The sequence below is a fragment of the Andrena cerasifolii genome, chromosome 1, assembly GCF_050908995.1.
Source record: "Andrena cerasifolii isolate SP2316 chromosome 1, iyAndCera1_principal, whole genome shotgun sequence".
Classification (NCBI taxonomy): Eukaryota; Metazoa; Arthropoda; class Insecta; order Hymenoptera; family Andrenidae; genus Andrena; species Andrena cerasifolii.
This window is the reverse complement of record NC_135118.1, coordinates 17,490,378-17,503,302: the sequence shown is the minus strand read 5'-3', so window position 1 is coordinate 17,503,302 and position 12,925 is coordinate 17,490,378. Positions and strand designations below refer to the sequence as shown.

The window sequence follows — 12,925 nt, the reverse complement described above, 5'->3', positions numbered from 1 at the left end:
TCTCTCCGAATCTAATCGTAATGTATGGATTTTATGGCCACGTTTCCTGTGACGGGTATCAAGATCAATGAGCTAAGGCGAGGTGGATCGTCGACGGGGAAGGCTGCGCGGGTTTCATCCGATTGCCGACGAGTGACTGCTACACTTTCGTCCAATGTCACGGGTGTACAATCGTCGTTAATGGTTGGGCATCTCTCGACCTGGAAACTCGGGGCTGAAACCGACGGGATAGTATGTAGAACAAAAATTCTTCCACCGTGGAGTACGGCGCGAAGGGAGGAAAGACGATAAGCCGAGAGGAGACGAAAAGGGGAAAAAGAGCTGAAGAGGACAAGGGACTTTAATCGTTCAATGATATTAACGATCAGAATTCTTGCACTACCCTGGGTGACTACCACGTCTTGTACGCTGCTCCTCTTAGAATTCAGTTCGGCCCGCCTTCGGGGTTGCGACGTGTTCGCTTGGAAGAGAATATAAATTTACGCTCCGCCGTTCTATCGCAGCCCTTCGTCGCCTTTCAGCCAAACGACGAAGCGATTTAAATGGTTTAAAGTAAATTCAAACCGCGCTGACGGTTTGAACTTGCCGCGTTCTCGGGGAACTTTGGCCTCTGAAAAATACATCTACCCTCGTGATTTCACACTTTGATCGTCACAGGTTGCGCTCAGGACGCTGCCACGTTCTTGCGAGACACGCTTGAAACCCATGGAGAGGACCAGTGGCGGATTTAACAGGGCGGCTAATGAGCAGTTGCCACCTGGGCCCCTGCACTGAGGGCCCCCCAGGGCCCCATCTCCAAACAAAATTATGACTAGTTATAGGTAGTCAAACACTACATATTTTTTCAAACTACTATACTTAGCCCGTTTTTAGTAAACTACTTGTTAATTTTTCCCGAAAAATGGGCTCCTCGGAACGCTTGCCACCTGTGCTTTTTTTCTTAAGGGAAAACCCAGACCTTGGACGGAGCAAAATTGCAGCCACTTTCGGCATTTTTTTTAGGAAGATAATGACATAAACAGAAAATTTAATATTAAGCCTGTTATTGTACAACTCTCGCCGGACAAAATCGTATTTTTTTCCCTGCAAAATGGCGGCGGTAGAGCCGTGATACGCAAGATTTTGAGGAGCGACGTTTACCACGATGTTCAATCTCACGGCTATACCGTTCAACCTAGAACAAAATACCAAAAAGTTTTATTTTCTACATGCCTAAATCTAGCGAAGTACGTAGGGAAATCCAGAAATATTAATTTGTCTCGAAATGGTGACCACGAGGAGAAAAAGTGCTATTTTTTTTATAAAAGTATCAATTGCAGAGAATATATTCAAGATATCGCAAAACCGCTACGTACTTCTCTAGATTTAGTGACGTAGAAAATAAAACTTTGGTTTTTTGTCCAAGGTGGCCTAACCCCTTAAATCCGCCACTGGAGAGGAGCGTCTTTCATAGAACACCGTGAACATTAGGGTGAATTGCGTTGCTTGAATTTGAAAGACTCTATTTAAACACACTGCAACGCGCGTAGACCAATTTCAGTTCGCTCGATCTTAGATCTCTTAACTTGTTCCACATTCTGTAGATCCTTTTCAATATGTTGCAACTTGCGTAGACCTTCCTCCTACCTGTTTCGATTAGCGGCACTTTGTTCCAACTTCCACCAACCTCTTCCGAATCGCATAAAATGGCAATAAAAATGGAAACGTGTAAGTGCTCATTCAACATTCTCCAACGAAGAGGGTACACCATTGACAACTTCCCTCAGATCTCGAACTTCAAGGTTTCGTCGCCGCAACAGAATCTCGTTAAAAAAGTATGAAAGTTGCTCGCCTCTCGAGGGTAACGGGTTATGCGCTCAGAAGTTTCGTTTCCATGAATCTTTTGCAGGTGTTATTACTGCATCGCGATCTCGCAGTCGGTGCGAAACGCTCGTTTAAAAATTCCTCGGGAACGAAAGCGAGCAGCATCCCTTTAAATCTTCGGTAATACCGTTTTACTGCGAAAACTGGCGGGGTTCGAGCGAATAAAATTTGAAAGTATGAGAGCGACTGAGAACTCTCCTTAAATATTAGAACTATCGGGAACACAAAATTTCTAGCTAGGTCGAAATGTTTCTATCGAAACTTGAAATTGTCAGTACTAAAGATTTGTGAAAATTATATAACGGAGCGTAGGATACGCCGATTGATTCTTTACGTTTATTCATCTCGCGTATCACGTTTTATGCGGGAAATGTTATATGGGTCGGGCGAGTTCGCATTTGAAATGTTCACGAAACGTGAAACTATTACTGTCGCCTGTAATAGATCATACACGTTACGCTGTCTCTGTTGGGCGACATTTTCTAGGCAAATTGCATTTGAAAATTACATGGACAGAAAGGAATAAGATGCAAGGGAGCAAAGTGAGACAATTCGAGCACCATAAACAATATAAAGAAATAATGGTAACAGTGACAATTGATGAGGGAATAATTAGAAGCTACTATACATCATTCTAAGTTGTTTCCGTCAGATTTTAGAATTAAGTTTCACAATCATTTATCAGCCAAAAGAGGTGAAGGAGAGAAATTTAAATACCTTGTATTCTCTCTGCTACCATTCGGAAGCACTTTCGATGCGAATGGGTCGATACGGTGAACTCGATTGCGAAAAAGCACGGAATTTTTCATGTTTTATCCACGGTGTTTACCGTTTAAACAAAAGATGGCTATGAAGTTTACGATTCAGTAAGTGAACTAACAACGAGGGCAACACTGGGAACACCCAACCGTGGAAACAATAGAAGAGCTTTCTATTGGAAGTTAAACGATCGTTAAATAAAGATTCCCATTGTCCTCTGTGGCGCCCGCATGCTCAACTCCCGCTATCTGTACTCGTGAAATCATTTACAACGAAATCGATATTTCGATTTCATTAACGCATCGTAGTGTCGCCGCGTCCCCATTAAACGCACAAATCGATTTCAGGAGCATACAATGCCATACGGAGGGACTAAAACTCCTGAGTTTCAGACCTCGGCACACGGTGTCCAATTTTTTCTTAAATATTTATTTGATTTCTTGTCGGTTTTTCCATATTTTCTATATTCTGTTTTTATTAAACTATACTCGCGCCTTTCGAGTAAGATAAAGGCTTGGGCGTAGTCATAAAAATTTAATCTCCGAACAAGCGGTACGTTCGAACGAACGATGTGATTGCGAATTTCATTGTACACGGAATAAAGCGTTGAATAGAAGTGAAATGAATACGATATAATATCGCGAAGGATGCAGCCGATTTATCGCTGCGGAGTTCGACGTTTCGACGATTGAAAATTGGCCGACTACGGTCCACGTTTTCACGTAGCCCGTTGTAGGTTCTATACCTTCGGCAGAGCTGAATACGACCCTAATTACATCAGGTTTTGCTTGGAGCTTAGCTGAAATTTTATACGCCGATTGGCCCGCGGCAGTTTAATAAACGATTGCGCCCCCATCTCGTAAGCTTCGAAGTCAGCAAACTGTACTATTTAGGTGCGTCTCTATAAGCATACCTACTGTGGTAACATTCCGAATTTAATATAGATATATTACATTCGACATCTCGTTTGCATAGATAGTGCAAAGCCAACACAACTTAATACTCCCCTCTTTCGTAAGCCTTTGGTTTTCCGTAATTCTTCCTCGGTTATGTTCGAGACTACGAATACTCGAATAATCTCAGTATTCGATCACTCCGAATATTTGGATATTCGAATACCAGATAATTTGCATTTGAGATTCGAATATTCAAATAATCGAATAATCAGGAGTATTCGAATACTATCGCACGATTGTACCGAATTGGTATGTGAACATGAAATATTTTTTCACACTCTATCGTGAAACTCTTTTCATATTGGCATTTACAATAATTATTTGTTTTTCAAAAACAAATCTAGAACTTTATTAATCTTTGATGAATTTATACATTTTGAAATGGAAACATCAGTTATTAATTAGTATTATTATTCTAATAATAATGAGTGGACAATCCCGACTGAGTAGGCCAAGGGCCCCCTCCTCTAGGCCTACCCGTGCCCCACCATAAGCGGATGGCAAACAGTATAAGCAGAGTTTTTTCTGGGGAGCTAACAACCCATAAACGATTTTAAGGAACTATAATATTTTTATTTCTTCCCCCGTTACTATAACGTTATTTCTCTAAATTTATTATTCGAATATTCGAGTATTCTTAATTATTTGAATACTCCTGATTATTCGAATATTCGAATATTCTGAATTATTTGAATACTCCTGATTATTCGAATATTCGAATATTCTGAATACTCCTGATTATTCGAATATTCCACTATTCTTAATTATTTGAATACTCCTGATTATTCGAATACTCGAATGCTCTTAATTATTTGAATACTCCTGATTATTCGAATATTCGGAGAAATTATTCGTAGTCAAAATTATTTGATTTATTCGATTCTTCGAAGAATTACAGCTCTATTCCAGACGTAATACATTTTAAAATACGTGCTAAGATCGAAGTTAGATTCCACTTTCCGTTATAATAGTTATAATTCTGTATCATTTTCTAACAATCGCTTCACCCTTTTACACATCTATATTTTGCATACAATGGAAACACCAAACAGAATAGATTGTGATTTCGAATGTACCTAATAACGTTAGCTGTGTCCTGCTACGAAATTTGTCTCTTTACCAAAATTGAGCAGAATATAGCAACCATTTCTAAAGACCTCCCATAATCCTTGAGCATCGATCTAACAATAAGTGCCCCTCTGTTGCACGGAATCTCTCTGGCCCGGAACAAAAGTTGCCAAGGAAGAGGGAATTCCTTCGAACGCCTCTCGTAGCCTCGATAGTGATCGCCGAGCAAACTGCCAGCATCTGCTTCAGCCACGGATGGAGTAGCACGTAAACGATGTACCCTAACAGCTCCACCAAATACACATTATCCAACTTTCGGTCTTCCTCTTTTCCTCCTCTGCTCTCGTTCCGCTTTGACTCCGAAGTCCAGTATGTATTGAGTGAATCTGATTCGGGGACCTCTTAGATGTCCAGATACGTATGAAATCTCTGCGACCCCGATTCATCCAATTCTCCCCTGCTGTCCACCTTCTAATTTCGCAATTCCGCTCAGTAAATTACAATTTGCCTTCTAAACCACGTGCACGCGGTACAGTAGGTACCCCAGAATTAGTTCTTGACCCGGCTTCGACTATTTCATTTTCTCTTCCACGCGAAATCACCGCATTACGCATCGTGCCGCCATTATCCCTGCTCCCTGTAGTTTCCAAAAAGCTCCTCATCGAAACCTTATTCGTGTTTCCCTATTACGTCAGATAACGAAAGCCCCGCAACGCCATGGCTCCCATGTACAAGAAGAATCGAATCTTCCACGTCACGAATGCGTCATTCGGATCGAAAGAGAAATGGATTATTCTATTGGGAACGGTTTTGATCGATGTCCCTTCCCGTTCGATCCACCGAAGTCCCTCCTTATTATTACGGGCACTGGTACGCAGTTAACATTGTCCCCGGAGGGTGGGGGTTACGTTCTGGCTCACAATAAAACATCTCTGCCCCTTCGTCCACACCTTAGCCCGGTATGAATGCGTAGGCAGGGCAGCGGCAGGTACAGGCCAGGCTTGCCAGGAGCGTAGGTGAGCTGAAATAGATCGATGGACGGGCTGCGCACGCAAGTACCTCCGGTTGTAACCCCTGCAGGGGGTAGGGGGAACGCCATGCTCCTAGGTAGGGTTATCAGAGAGCGAGGGGGCAGGAGACCAGCGGGGGGAGTGCGGAACGGAGAAAGGGACAAACTGAACGGGGGCGAAAGAGGGAACGGCGCAGGGGAGAAGAGTGAAAAGCAGAATTAGGGGAAGGCAGGGTGGTTTCCACGCGGGAGAGAGACAGGGGACAACAAGCGCGGGGCGTGAGTCGAACGGGGTTGGGAACAGAAACAGAGCGGAACGCGACGGTGGTCGTAAGAAGCGAAACGACCGAGACGAAGCCAAAGGGGAATAATAAACGAGACGAAAGTGGCGGCAAAAGTGTTTCACCAGTGGAGCTGGAAAACAGCATCTCGCTGAATAAAGGCGACCAACGTCGCGTAAAAAATCGGCGCGACCGTGATAGATACCCGATCGTTGATCCGCCCGTGGTGGGAGCATCCCTCAGAATTCCGGAAGATGCCTCGGAAGAGAAAGAAGCATACGCAGTAAATGCGACCGGCAGGGGCGAAGCTAGCACAGAATCTGGGGGTTGATTCGCGCCAGGTTAGGAGGGATGGCGAGTCTGAAGCGCCGGAGTAGGGAGGAGCGTGTTGCCAGAGGGGATGCGTGGAAAGCTGGAGCAAGATCGAGGGAGATGGAACACCGACCAGCCGGGTTATTGGAGTAGGGTGGCGGGGTGGGATGGAAAGAGACCGAGGGAGGGAGACAGAGAAAGACGGGCACGCGACGGCATCTCACCTGTTTGCCAACCCGCCAGTCTAGTTTACGCGCCCGGTCATCCGCCGGCTCTACAAGTGGCTATTCCATCGCGACTCGCAAGTCCCGCTCGTTCTATTCGCGACCGTTTCCTTTCATTCGGCCGCGTATCGCCGTGACGTTTTTCGTGCAACCCGGCACCACGGTCCACTGACAACCGGATTTCACCAGCTACGCGGAACTTGCCGAGGATCTCCCTGGGGTCCTCCCATCAGGACAGGACACGTACCACTAGCGACGGGAGCGGTGAGTACCCAGGGTCAGCGCACTTCAGACAACGTCCCATCGAGAACTGCTATCTTGTTCGAAGCAGGCCACACTTACCTTTTTCAATTGCCATTCGCCGCGGTCCGTTGTTCGGAACCAAAGTCGAGATGCGGCTTCAAAGATGCCAGCGCGCTTTGCAATCGTTGATCGTAGTCGAGGTTTTGGGATATTCGGTGATTGGGTATGAATTTTTCTACCTTAAAGCGCTTTCAGCGAATTTTTCTGAAATGGAATCTGCGATACCGTGGGCCGGATTAAGTGTGTGTTGGGTTTTTATTTTGGCGACGATAATGGGGTTGAAAGATAGTGATCGATTATCAGGATTCTATATTATGGTTCATATTAGGATCGGTTTACAAAAATTTATTAGAGAATTTGAAGTGCTACTGTGCTCTTTCTAGCTAGATATGCTAGTGGTTCGTTTTGATGATCCAAGGTGTATCGAATAAAGTGTGTCGTAGGTCGTAAGACTCAACGTTTCAAGGTCCTGCCGTTCCCTGTCGCGATGATCAATGTTCGTAGACGCTCGATTAGAGATCATACAGATAACTCCATTTCGGAACGACGAACGTACATACGTCACGTTTAATCAAGGGAATCATTGTCTGCTGTTATCATATTTGCACGTCCCCATTCCCTGTGAGCCCTTCTTAGCTGCGAACATTTGCGCTGTATACCGTTACGCTTTCGTATCGTACTTTTTTTTCGTTTCACGTAGAAGGGCGAGAGTAGCTATAGGCCACGGGATTGCGTTTTCTCGAGTAAAAACGGGGTAATCAAGCGAAAGGGTATCGAAGGTAATCGCGTGCGTGAAATTGTTCGTTGCTGGTCGATGAAAAAGTTTTTATTGACGAGCCCCGATTTTGAAGGCCGAATGTCGTAATTTTAGAGCACGCCCGGGCGTTTTTAAAATAACTGGATCCAGGTAGATTGAATTCCGTTCAGGGCTTCCCTCGATATATTTCATATTCTAGCGTTATTTTGTTGCACAACAGCGAACTCCACCCGTGCTTCCAATAGATACTAGTAATCCTCGCAATTTCTTCCGCAATATATACCTTACGTTTAATTAAAATACCAAGCTGTTAGCTTCAGCGGCGGTGATATACAGTACTTGTGGTTGTATATAAGAGTTTCGAACCCCTTCGTGCTCTCGCCTTAAAGTTAAGAACGTGGAAGTCTGATCGCGCGAAACACTAGAATCTTAACGAGGAGGGCATAAATCCTCGGGGATTCGAGCCGTCGATTCATCAAACTTTCGAACATAAACAGAAGTGGATATTAATAGACGGCGGAGCTACGAGGAAGGTAACCATCGACGAAGACTTATTGTTGAACAAAGCGAATAAATTTAACTGTCGGACTTTGATTTATCGCGGGGGCGAGCAGTTCCTCCGGGACTTCCGTATCGATGCCTGCAACCCCTTTACCGAGGATTCTCGATTCGTTACGAATCTTTCACGCCGGCTCCATTCTTCGAGAATGATGCTTATTTTTCCAACGGACCCACGGATCTACTTTAATTCTGGCAGATTTCCGAATGAGAAGTAAGACTCTAAGTAGTCTTGATAGCGAAACATATTCCGCTGGAGAAGTATCGATGTCTTTAACATTTAGGTGTGGTTTCCCAATCGTAATTTACGATACCGTGGTTATTTTAATCTGAATAGAGTGCTGCTCGAATGTCGGGATATAAATTGAAATTCATTTTACGTAATGATAATAGCATTGTAAGGGTAACGAGAAAACGATATTAAACACTGGACGTTTCAACATTTAAATCGCATACTATTTTCAGCGTCAGTAACAAAAACAGGAAGCTGACGAGTGTTTTATATTTTCTAGAAGATTGGAAATTCAAAATGAAACTTCGAATTCGCAGATGCGGAAATTATAGGAAATATTATGGACGGAATGGGAAATTAAAGTGGCTGTAGTAAAATGTGTAGTAATATTATTTATTCAATGATATTACCTTCTCCTATTATTTTGATAAACCCCATTTGTGACGTTACGCTGGAATTAATTTTACTTCGTTAGTAAGCGGTATGATGCATTATGAATATACAACCACTACATTACGTGTTTGAGGTTGTACGAAAGACTGTCATCCGTCTCTAACCGCTAAACGAAAATGCTAATTGAAGGGTTTTTGGTTATCTCGAAGTTATTTCATGGTTTAAGCCATCCTTTAGGCTCGTAATTCCCATGGTGGCCGTCAGTGGCATAACAACAGTGATTTAACCTTAATTTATTTGTTCGCCCGTTTCCCCTATCCTGACTTCGTGACGCTGAATACCAGGTTCAGTTAAAGCACCATCCGCAATTACGGTAAATTCTGTACAAAGGGTGCCCGGGAATTCTTAATTCCATGATTATTTCCAACTCTGGGTAGCAGTTTTACGGTGGGACAGAATATTCTACTAGGATTGGTAATAATGGAGATGGTATTCTTTGCAACTTTTTCGGCAGATATTCTCAATCTTTTCTTTTAATGTGCCTCATACTTTGATTGTATTCTACAGCTTACAGTGCTTACACTATAGAACATGGCCATAACTTCACGTAATATTCAACGTATAGGTACAAATAATAGAGTCCATCTGCTATAATTTACAACAATTCATTCCGTAAAATTTCCTCACTTCTGTATCGCGATTAAAAACTTTTTACTGTTCCAACATTAAATCTAAGTTTGGTACCTACTCGTGATCCTATTCAATCGCATCGTCAGCGTTTCCAATTTATACTCAGATCACATTGATTTTTTTTTGTGGATCCATACGAAGTTTCAATTTTTAAATTTGTATTGTTAAATGTCTTGTTTCCCTTGTACGTATGCAACTGTATTCATTATTGTAAAACTTGAGCTTGTGCCGTAATAAATAATAAAGAATAATAATAATGAAAACTTAGAAACGAGATAGGGGAGTGGCAGAAGGAAAATGAAACGTAAACGGGGCAGAAGAAGGCATTGAATTAAGGAGAAATGCGTTTCGTCTGCTAGACTAGACTTACTATTGGCAAAGTAATGTCCCATATTGTTTCTCATCTTATTATTCCATGTCGTCAGAATTCTCTGACGCACAGTTCACTTGCAGTTGCAGTGCTACGAGTTATTTGCCAGACAATTGAAATCGACCACATTGTATTTTCGTTTGTCTCAATTATACTAATTTTCAATTGAATCTAATTACATAAGTCGCTATCAATTCTACTCACTTCGCGATGGACACGAGGAGGAATGACTAACGAGATCTTCTTCGTTCTTATTCAATCCGATGTCGATGTGAAATACGAAAACCTTAATTAATTAATCTAATTAAAAAATCTATTGGATATTCGCCTCTGTTTTGCAATTGAAACGAGTTACTAATGAACATCCGATCGAGAGGCTTTTATTATGCAATAACTAGGGATAGCTACAATTATCATACCGATGTTTCATGAAAATTGCATTCACTGTCAAAATCGATTGGCATTCACCATGACTTTTCGTTGTAAAACTTTCTTTCTTCCTAATTACCTTTTCCTAAAAATACTCTCATTTCTAAGTTCGTCATTTGTCGAATGTACAAACGAAATTATGTAGCTGATGGCAGCCCGCATTGTCTTCTTCAATATCGTACGTGACCAAAGCGATTGTTACGCAGCGGAATCGTAATCGAAGCAAAAAACAAATACGTGTCTGGGGAACGCGCGAAAAGATGGAAAGCTCGCATCGTTCATGGACACGTCAGAGTTACGCGTAACGCATGAACAATTCATAACGTCACGTACGACGATTTTAAAAGCTCGAGCCCCTCGAGATACCACAGAAATCGATTCATGATTTATAGCGTGCGCGCGAGGAAATAGGAAACGAGTAAAAGTGCTTAAAAAGAGTGACCCAAAAATGAGGCCTTTTCTAGCCTCTCTTTGGTCCCACGTTTTTGTAACTGAATTTTGTGCCAAATGATACCTTATGATGAGACATAAATCACAAAAAATTTTCCAATTGAGGTGACAATTAGTTTCTGAGATATGGGACATGAGAGAAGTGAAAATTCGTTAACGCGTCAACCCAAACGCTTCGATGTACGAACTTCTATGTCAGTCCGATAATTTAAACAATTATTTCCAGGGGTTTTGCTGACAGCTAACAACGAATTGGAATTTAGATTTTCAAAATTCACGAAAAAAACACAAAAATCAAGAAATATAAATGTCTGTGTAGTGGGTGCTTTTTTAATATATCGCCCACCATGTTGAATAGGCCATTGTGAATTTTGAAAATCTAAATTCAAATTCATTGTTAGTTGTCAGCAAAACCCCTGGAAATAATTATTTAAATTATCGGATTCACATAAAAGTCACGTTAACGAATTTTCACTTCTTTCACCTCCCATATCTCAGAAACTAATTGTCACCTCAACTGGAAAATTTCGTGTGATTGATGTCTCATCATGAGTTTCGCATAAAATTCAGTTCCAAAATCGTGGAACCAAAAAGAGGGTATTTTTTTGGTCACTCTTTCCCGTCTGTTCGTGAACATTTCATTGTGTTCCATTGGTGGGCCTGTAATGTGTTAACTGGCAGGTGGCAGGTGTTTCGTATTCTATGAAGATCCGGCGATGATATGGGAGAAAAATGAAGAGGAAGAAGTTACGCGCGATAAAAGTAAAGCAGACAACCTGTGCCGCGATAAAAATCTCCACGAATAGGTCGGACGTCCCGATTTTTTCTGGATAACCACGGTCAGCTTAATATCAAAACCACGACGCTATGCACTTTCCAATATCTTCCTTACAGCCATCGAAATCGATGCTAATGAACCGTTTATTGGGGAAAATACGGCGAACAATGGAAGAGTACGTAGCGAAATCGGTGCTGAAACGAGGGAGCGCGTAATCAGCGCGGCTGCTCCTCTCCATTTAGTAAAAATAAATTATTCCGCGAGGAATTTCGGCCCTTGACTGCTAAATCTATAAAAAAAACCGTAGATTTATTAACGAGTACCTTCCACGCGAAGATTTTTCCAATTCAATTTAATGGAATTTGCGAAGTTCAGGTACATTCAAAGATCCGACGTTGAATTTATGCGGATATAATATCGAAAATGCATTTAGCGTATAAAAGAGTAAAGATTGAAAGAAGCTTATGCAAACATTTGTTGTATCTGACCCTGTTTCCGAACACCATTGTTTTTCGGGTTTCAATCGTTTTCGCGTTTGCATTCGACACATCGTAGGTATCTCGTATATAATCGCGGCGACTGTTCATTAAACGCTTTTGCAGTTCTGTATGAATAATTTCAGGCTGCCCCCTCGATAAGGACATTATGAATTGAAAATGCCTGGTAACAATGCAGAAACGACAGTAACAGAAGAATGGGGTCATGACAGAATATACGAACTCCTTTTATTGTTGTGTTTCTGTGCGCTGAATTCAAGCCCGAAGTGATGTCCACCTGTCGTGTAATATTCGTGTTAATTCAGAACTTCATTCACACCTCGCAGACTGAATATTACGATAAATTACTGCGCAAGAAGTATTCAAGGCACGAATGAAAATGTAAGGTCAGAGAGTTCCTGGGGTTAATTACACCCTCCAAAGTTTCGTTCCTTAAACTGCTGTCTCCGCGATTAAAAGCAATACTTATCCCTTAACTCTGCTGACGCTACAAATACGCGAAGTTTCCCCCAAATTAACACTGAACATTTCGGGAGCCATCCTTATTAATCTCTCCGAACAAGTGGACCTTGCAACTCTGTAAGGATACAGTGGAATGAATAGAAATTTGTTGCTTAATTAACGGTGAATTAATTCGCGCGCATCGCCGCGTCACGAGTGTAATAGCTGGGGGTGCTAATGCGACGAGCGGGTAAAATTCAACAATAATCAACGTTAATTGTTACAAACTAAGCCACCCCGATGGACGTCACAGTGCTCATCGGAGCAGCTGTGTTTATTCGAAACCTGCAATAACGCCTACGCGAAACGTCGTTTGTTAGAACAATCAATATTTAAGCACTCGCGAGCGATGTTAACTGAATTACCCGTTGCGTTCAGATCGCAGCTGGATCGCGTTATAGTCGATATCATGGTAAAACTTGCTTTTAAGCCAGCCTCGCTATGAAGCAATTACGACGAATAATTTATCAAGTGTTCGCTAGAAACGCACAAGAG

At 42.2% G+C, this 12,925-nt stretch overlaps 1 protein-coding gene across 4 annotated transcripts in view; it reads left to right on the top strand.

The window, feature by feature from the left end:
• Nucleotides 1-12,925, top strand: part of Unc-13-4a (BAI1 associated protein 3) — a 139,364-nt gene that overhangs the window by 12,832 nt on the left and 113,607 nt on the right. For 3 of the 4 annotated variants that reach the window (XM_076810939.1, XM_076810929.1, XM_076810912.1), the window contains exon 1: nt 6,444-6,736. The exons of the other annotated variant lie outside the window; for it this stretch is intronic. The gene's annotated coding sequence lies outside the window, so the exon portion shown is untranslated. Of the gene's footprint in view, nt 1-6,443; nt 6,737-12,925 lie in introns of those variants that run through there. 4 annotated transcript variants of the gene reach the window in all.